This window comes from Microtus ochrogaster (genome assembly GCF_000317375.1).
Source record: "Microtus ochrogaster isolate Prairie Vole_2 chromosome 14 unlocalized genomic scaffold, MicOch1.0 chr14_random_1, whole genome shotgun sequence".
Taxonomy (NCBI): domain Eukaryota; kingdom Metazoa; phylum Chordata; class Mammalia; order Rodentia; family Cricetidae; genus Microtus; species Microtus ochrogaster.
Window position 1 is genome coordinate 32,340,198 of NW_004949096.1, and position 7,679 is coordinate 32,347,876.

General features: G+C 38.2%; 1 pseudogene; it reads right to left on the bottom strand.

Moving 5' to 3' along the window:
- Nucleotides 1-6,034: 6,034 nt before the first annotated feature.
- LOC101985845 lies at nt 6,035-6,736 on the bottom strand (annotated as a pseudogene).
- Between the last annotated feature and the right edge of the window lie 943 nt (nt 6,737-7,679).

Sequence of the window (7,679 nt, forward strand, 5' to 3'; positions counted from 1 at the left end):
CAGACTTGAGAGGGAGGGGGAGAGGAGTAGGGGGAGGGCGGGAGGAGTGGGAGGCTGGGAGGAGGCGGAAATTTTTTTTTCTCAATAAAAAAAAAAGGAAGGTCTTCGACCTCAATTAACCTATTCTAGTAAACTCCTCTCGAATAAGCCCTGAGGTCTATTTCTGTGGTGATCTTAAATCTCATCAAGATGACAGGCAAAATCTACCATCACAGGCATGTTTCTGAAAACATGGGTAAAAATTATGGAAATAGCAAAGACATTGAGCCAGGCATGGGACCCACACCTATCTGAAGTTCAAAACACAGTTCATCTTGATGCATCTCAAAGATAGTGCCGGAATTAAGAGTATGTTGTAATCAATAAAACATTGTTGGCCTGAGAGAGGTATGAAGTCATTCCTTTAATCAATCACTTCTTGAAGTTGGGTTCTTACAGAGATACTACTCATCAGTAAAGCTTGATTCAGAGTTTAAAAGGCCACTGGATTCCACATTATGGTCCTTGTTACACGTTGATTTGAGGGGACCCTGGCATCATAATCCTCTGGAGCACTCGTGAGAGAGTATTTAGTCCTAGGCATGCCTGTGAGGAATAATGCTGCCTAAGGTTGTTGATGTGAGAAGATTCACACTAAGAGTGAGAAGCTTCACTGTGGGGTTGGGTGCTGAACTGTAATAAAAAAAATATCTAGCCGGGCAGTGGTGGCACATGCCTTTAATCCCAGCACTTGGGAGGCAGAGGCAGGCGGATCTCTGTGAGTTTGAGGCCAGCCTGGTCTACAAGAGCTAGTTTCAGGACGGGAACCAAAAAGCTATGGAGAAACCCTGTCTCAAAAAATCCAAAAAAAAAATTTTAGCTGCACACAGACATTTATCACTATCTGATTTCTGATTGTGGGTGGGATTTAATCAGCCTCTTCAGTCTCTGCTGCCTTGATTCCTCGGTCATGATGGATTGTGCCCATGGACTGTGAGCTGAAATAAACCCATTCTTTCCTGATTTGCTTTTGTCAAGGTATTTTATCAGAGCAACTAAAGCAATCCAGCTCTGAAAATCTAGATCACTCTAAACCGAAATTGTTGTGTTGTTCTAAACATGACATTCAAAATAAGAATGTTCAAAGACTTCAAATGCAATAGACATGATAAAGAAACCTCAGACAAGGCTGCATCCATGTGAGATAGAGATTACCTTCGCACTTGGAGTCCAGAGGACGCCCTTTGTGGCTCACTCAGGGACACTCATATGTATATCAAACTTTGGGATCAATTTATGGATCTTAAAGGAAGAGAGACAATTGGACCTGCAGATCTGAAGGGTTACTGATGGCAAAAGGTCACTGCATGGTGATGGGCATCTCAGCAATTTTCAGAACTAAAAATGCATGAGTGATTCTCTTGAACCAATAAAGAAACACATCTAGAATTAGGAACCTGTCACAGCTAGGCAGGTCAGAAAGAGAAAGCAAGAGAACTAAAGGACAATAGAACAAATTAGTGGATAAATGTGATACATGTATTCTCTTGGGTCCCTCACCTTGGATTTCAGGTTCACAGAGACTGTACTGATGGGAGCAGGGATACAGTGACTATTCTGTTTCTTACTGTGGGTATATTATTGCTTTTTTCTGTTTTTGTTATTATTTTTTATTTTGTTGTTGCTTTGTTTTCAATATTCCTTTCATTAAAAATCTGGCAATTTGTCTCATTGGTTCTGACTTCTGGTAGAACATTTACTATACAGACCTTTCATGCATTAAGTCAGAAACCACCATACCCATTAAAACTCCATCTATAACCAAACCCTTTCTCCCTGAAGGCCCCAGATAAGTATAATAAGCCTCAGAACACCTTTTAGAAACACAAGGCAGATGAAGACAGAAACAAAGCACAGCTCTCCAACTCAAACTCATATTATTTTTATGTACCTCAACTAAAGGAGGGTGAGGTTCAATTTCAAATATACATAAAGCTTGAATTTTTGCATATTTCCTAAGACTGTAATCACCTTATAATAATGGAAATTTAATTATCAAATTAAGGTAATACTTTGTTACTCAATAATCACAAGACACCTTTCAAGCAAGAATAGGCAGAAATGTCACAGACTGCCAAAATTTTGCTCCCTTAGGAAGAGAATACTACTTTAGTCCTGAGAATTTTCTGCATGCCTAAAATGAAACATTATGCTACCTATTCCCCTTTCCCTACTCCAAATCCCTCATTCCCACTCTTACATATGTTACTTCTCCTGCTTTTAAACTCAGCCCCTCTATGTTACTCTTAATCATCATGAGTTCAGATTTTGATAAAGGCACAAATGTGAGTTGATTTATACTATTAGCTTGATAAATAGGCCTGCTGTTGTCCATTTCTTAATTTATATACTACTTTGAAACTTGAAGGATCCTCACTAAAGCACGAATTCTCAACTTGACTGTAATGACATAAATGCTAATGGAGAACTAAATGGCATTGTTAGCTACAGCTCATTTTGCAGTCATAATTAGGGACATACAGACATGGGTCTGTATGTCATGAGCGTAATGGGGAGCTTAAAAGCAGAACTAGATGTAACACACACCCCCAACAAGGATCCTTCTCTGAAATAACTTCCTAAATTTAGAAACTGATACTTCTTCTGTAATTTATGAATGACATTTACAATGAGCCATATTTTAACTTTACAGACCACTCCTCAGAGAATGTCAAATTGCTGTTTTCTAATCTTACTGAAGGTATGTGGAAGCATTTTTGGCTTTTGACAAGATATACCTAAGGCTACAAATGCAACTGCTGTATGCTGCACTTTGATGTCAGCTAAGGCAAACGACCACCAGTGGGTCAGTTCTACCCAGATCTGAAAACATAATGAAGCCAATTTGAACATCTCATTACGCTCCCATCAAAAGAAGCCTGTTGATGAACCAGCAAAGGAGAAGCTGAGCTTTATAAGAAAGAGCAACATTTCTAGAAATCATCTTACCTCACTTTTTAATAAAATCTCACAAAACAACAGCTACTCCATGAACCACCTTTTGTTTCCACCAAAGCCTTCTCTTCTCAAAGCAATCTACTTTTAACCTGACTTCTCCTGTCCCCATTGCCTGGACCTCTTCTGTTAGCAGGGAGGATGAGCCAGTTGTCCTACCCAAAACTGATGAATTGTTTCTAATTGTCAAACTTGTACCCAATACCCTAACCAGAGTGATAAAATCCCAAGGGCTTGGTTAAACATAGAAAGACTTTCTTAGAAGAAATTTTGAAGAAGATAACATAACCCTGTCAATATCATAATTTAAAATTCAAAAGATCTATCCAAAATATGAATTTCAGGTAATGTTTACAAGAATATCTCAAAATAACTTGTACATATTTATAAATTAAGTATATTTCTCTGAAATTAAAATATAATTTGTATCTGGCATTGTATCCACAATGTGCAAATATTCTGAGTTTTGTTTCTGTGATGGATGTGTTATTCACAGAACTAAGCATGGGGCTCCTCACCACCACAAATCCTGATACGTGTTTGAGGACTGCTGCTCTTGTTTCATACATGTCATGAGTTGATGCAGATTCAGGGTGTTTGTCTGATGCCTACATGAAACACTGCAACTTATGTTGAGACACCTGTTGCCTCCTTTCACTTTTGATGATTATTACCCGCAAAGGGACATCTCTAGAGGTTAGTGAATGTTATTCAGATGACCTCAGTGTGAAAAGAACTTCTCTTATCCATGATGGTCTTTGCAGCCACTATCTGCCTCACTCACCCTAAGGTCTCTCACACCCAAGGGGCAAAGGTATGAAGTACCCAGCTTTTAAGATCTCAAGTCAGTTGAAAACACTTTCGGGTGTGATTCCCACATAGTACTAGATGCACAATCCAATTTTCCTCATTACTCTTACTTTTAAAAAGAGAACATTCTTGTGTTCATGAGTTTTATTTAATATTCTTGGGCTAAATCAACTGTAGAAAGACTGAAGAAAAGGTCACTATCTTTTTTAGTCTCACAGGCTAAGTTCATTGTCCATGAAAGTGGCAACTCAGATACTTCTGTGGACAAACAGAACAGTTTACGTGACACTGGAAAGTGGATATAAGAATACAGATGAATGTGGCTTTTATTTGACTTTTAGACTAAATATCTAATAGCTGGCATATGAGCTTTAAGGGCAAGAAGGAAGCAATGGACACAGACACATAGAATTCTTTATTCTTAAAATATTCCCCATTACTCAGAGCTTCAAATTGACAGAAAAGGAAAAGTACTCTTGAAGATACACATGTGGCAAAAGCTAACAGAAAATCTTGACTCCGAGTTGTTGTTCTCTATGATACAGTGTATGTCTTAAAGCTGGAACCAAAATACAGTTTTATGCATCCAGGTGTCAAAAGAGGAGGGCTGAGCCATTTTCTTCTCTTTCTGCTATGTTACCTAACCCAGTGGAAGACTCTGCATTTCTCACCTCTATGACCTTGAACTAAGTGCATGTAGACATCTTGAAGCTTAATAGCCAATGCATCAGCGTTTGGGGTGTTAATGCAATTTCCACTTCACTTTCTGCACAATGGTGAGAAGGGAACATACATTAAGGCTGGGTGATGAATCATTTATTTCTGTAAGCCACTGCACAGATGCTGTATAATGGACACAAGGAATACTCTTTGGATTCAGGGACTCCTTTGCACACAGTTTTATGCATCCAGGTGTCATGATCAATGAGATCTATAATAATGTACTGAATACAATACCACCAAGAACTCGGACCCCATGGAATGAAATATTTGCTCCAGAGCTAAGAAACACCATTTAGATGATCTGCTGGCAGACATAATGTGAAAACTAATGCAGCAATTCTCAACCTGTGGGTCCAGTCTGCTTGAGGAATTGAATGACCTCTTCACAGGAGTCACATACCAGATATCCTGCATATAATATATTTACAATATTGTTTATAACAGTAGCAAATTGCAGAGATGAAGTAGCAATGAAATAATTTTATGGTTGGGGAAGTCATCACAACATGAGAAGCTGTGTTAAAAGGTTTTAGCATTTGGAATACTGAGAATCACTGTGTTCGGCAAAGCTGCAGGCGTGGCCCTACCAATGTGCTTAGTTGAAAATTTTCATCTCCACCACATGCACAAGTTACTACACTTTCTTCATTTATTGTTGTATGCCTAAATGTTTTTGTCCTCATTGAAAATTGCAGAAAACACTTTAGATTTCAGCTAGTAGAAGATCTTAGTGATACCAGTCCACTTGACTCACTGCAGCCTGTGATCCTTGGACCAGGTCATCATGACCTCATCTTGAAGATAGTTCACTCATGTTGTATTGCCCATGAAACCGGGCATTTCAGAAAATGTACTTAGGACTTAAAGACAACCTGGGAAGAAAAATACGATTTTATGGATTTATACTCAGATTTATAGCCACTCTTAGAAGGCTCATTTTTGGAAAGGAACTAGATAAATATGTCCAAAATGATTGATGGTATTATAAGGAAAAACAAAGTGTGCTCTCTATGAAGCACTGATGAAAACGTGGTTCCTTATAGAAACAGTTGTGCTTAATTGGATACTATTTTGAGGATACTTAGGTCTATAGAAAAGGAAATTTTATCTGTAAGTGTAACGTGGCTCCCGTTTTTGAAGTGTCTATAGCATAATATTGGGGTGATTTCGACATCAGCCATCAGCATTTACCTTTTTCTCTGCAGAGCCTCATGAGACAAAACAAAAATAGGATAAAAATTAAACCTGAGAAGTACGCCAAACTGAAAAAGTAATGGATTATATCTTGAGAAACCATTGTGAAAGAAATATTACCCCCCCAAAAGGATTATTGAATAACACTTCCTAGCTCCATGTGGGATGATTTTTTTTGGGGGGGTGAAAGAGAGAGTTCAGACAGCTTAGAGAAATTGTACTTGGGGATTGCTATGGCTATTGCTAATAGTAATTCCTAAGCAATTACCAAGATGTTCCTGATGAAGTTATCAAGAAAATCCCAAAATCCTTTTTTTTTTCTTCAATACAAGTCTTTTATTGTCCCAAAAGACACCCCAAATCATATTAAAATTCAGGATCTTGTTTCTGGAACTGGTAACTTAGGTCTAATCATCAGCCTGCTGCACTGTTCCCTTTTCAGACACATAGATACCATCCAAAAATTTCCTGATATCCTTGTTCTTAACTGTTGTGGCCTGCTGTATCAGAGCCGCCGAGTTTGAAACAAGTCCAATATCATTTCCTTCAAGGACTAATCCATCCTTCTGGGCTTGAGAGACAGAACAAGCAACACCTGTCCTCATCCGAACCCCACGGATGTATTTTTCACCCAAGAAATTTCGGATTTCAACCAAAGACCCATTCTCTTGAATAACGACATGGATAGGGAAGTGAGCATATACAGACCTCATCTTGTAGCGGAAGCCCAGCGTAACACCCTTGATCATGTTTTGAACGTGGCTGCAGATGGTTCTGACGGTGGCCAGTTCCTTCCTGTTGCCCCACCATTTGTCAACCCAGAGCCTCTTCTTCTTCTTCCCAAGAAGGCTCAGCTCTACGTTGATGTGATTGAAGTCCCTCCGGAGGGTTCCTCTGTGGCCCTTCACAATGACTGTGCGCCCCTTCAGAGTGATGTCCACATTTTCTGGAATGTCGACCGTCTGATTGCTGAGAATGGTCTTCATTCTCGCAGTAGATGGGGCAAAGAGAGAACGTCTTTCTCCCAAAATCCTTTTTGTTGTGACCATGGTAGGGCCATTCCTTACAGAGCTTTGATGGTGTATGTGCAATGAATGTTTCTCAGAGGTATATTTGTAATGAATGTTCCCTAGAGACCTTTGTTGGCGTGTCTGTAGTGAATATCACACAGTGAAAAAGAATACAGTTATTTTTACTTGAAATTCATGTAGCAACCACTCAATAATATGTTTCTGTTATGCAATTTACGTTTTCAGAACGAAAAGTGGTTATAAGTGGATTTCTTCATTTTGTCAGAGGACAGTTTGTACTTGATTTCAAGACATTCACTATTTCATATCTAAAAAATCGTGATGTTCATTAGAGAAAAAAGATACCTTAAGTCACAGAGTTAGTAAAAATTCAGATGAAAAAAGTAACTATGTTTAAAATACAAAATAAATAGAATAAGGGGTACTCATATATCATTTCTCTTTCTATTAGTTCAGAAGACATCTTTCCAGATGTTAATCATTATTACAAAGAATTGTGTCATTGCTAATTGATACTTAGAAGAGCCAGAGTTAACCATGTGGAATAATTTTATTATGCTCTGCTTCTTTCTGTGTTCCAGGAATCCATTTGTGCTGTTACATATATTGATGTTTGGCTTCTTTTGAAGGCTGAATCGTGCTTCACAATATGAATATCCCGTAATTTGACTATAAGGCATATTATTTCTTCTAGTTATGACTTATGAAAACAGATTATAAAATAAACCGGTGTGGGTATTGTAATAAAATACTCAGTTTCTCTCAAGTATTTAAATGGGAGTAGAATTTAGAGTCACAACAGAAAATGACTAGCACCATAGAAAATACCCTTATCTTGGTTAAGAAGTTACCTGAGTGTTTAAAAAAAATATCAAATTTCATCTGAACACTTTGCTGCTGTGACCAAGCCTTTAAGCAAAGGAATAT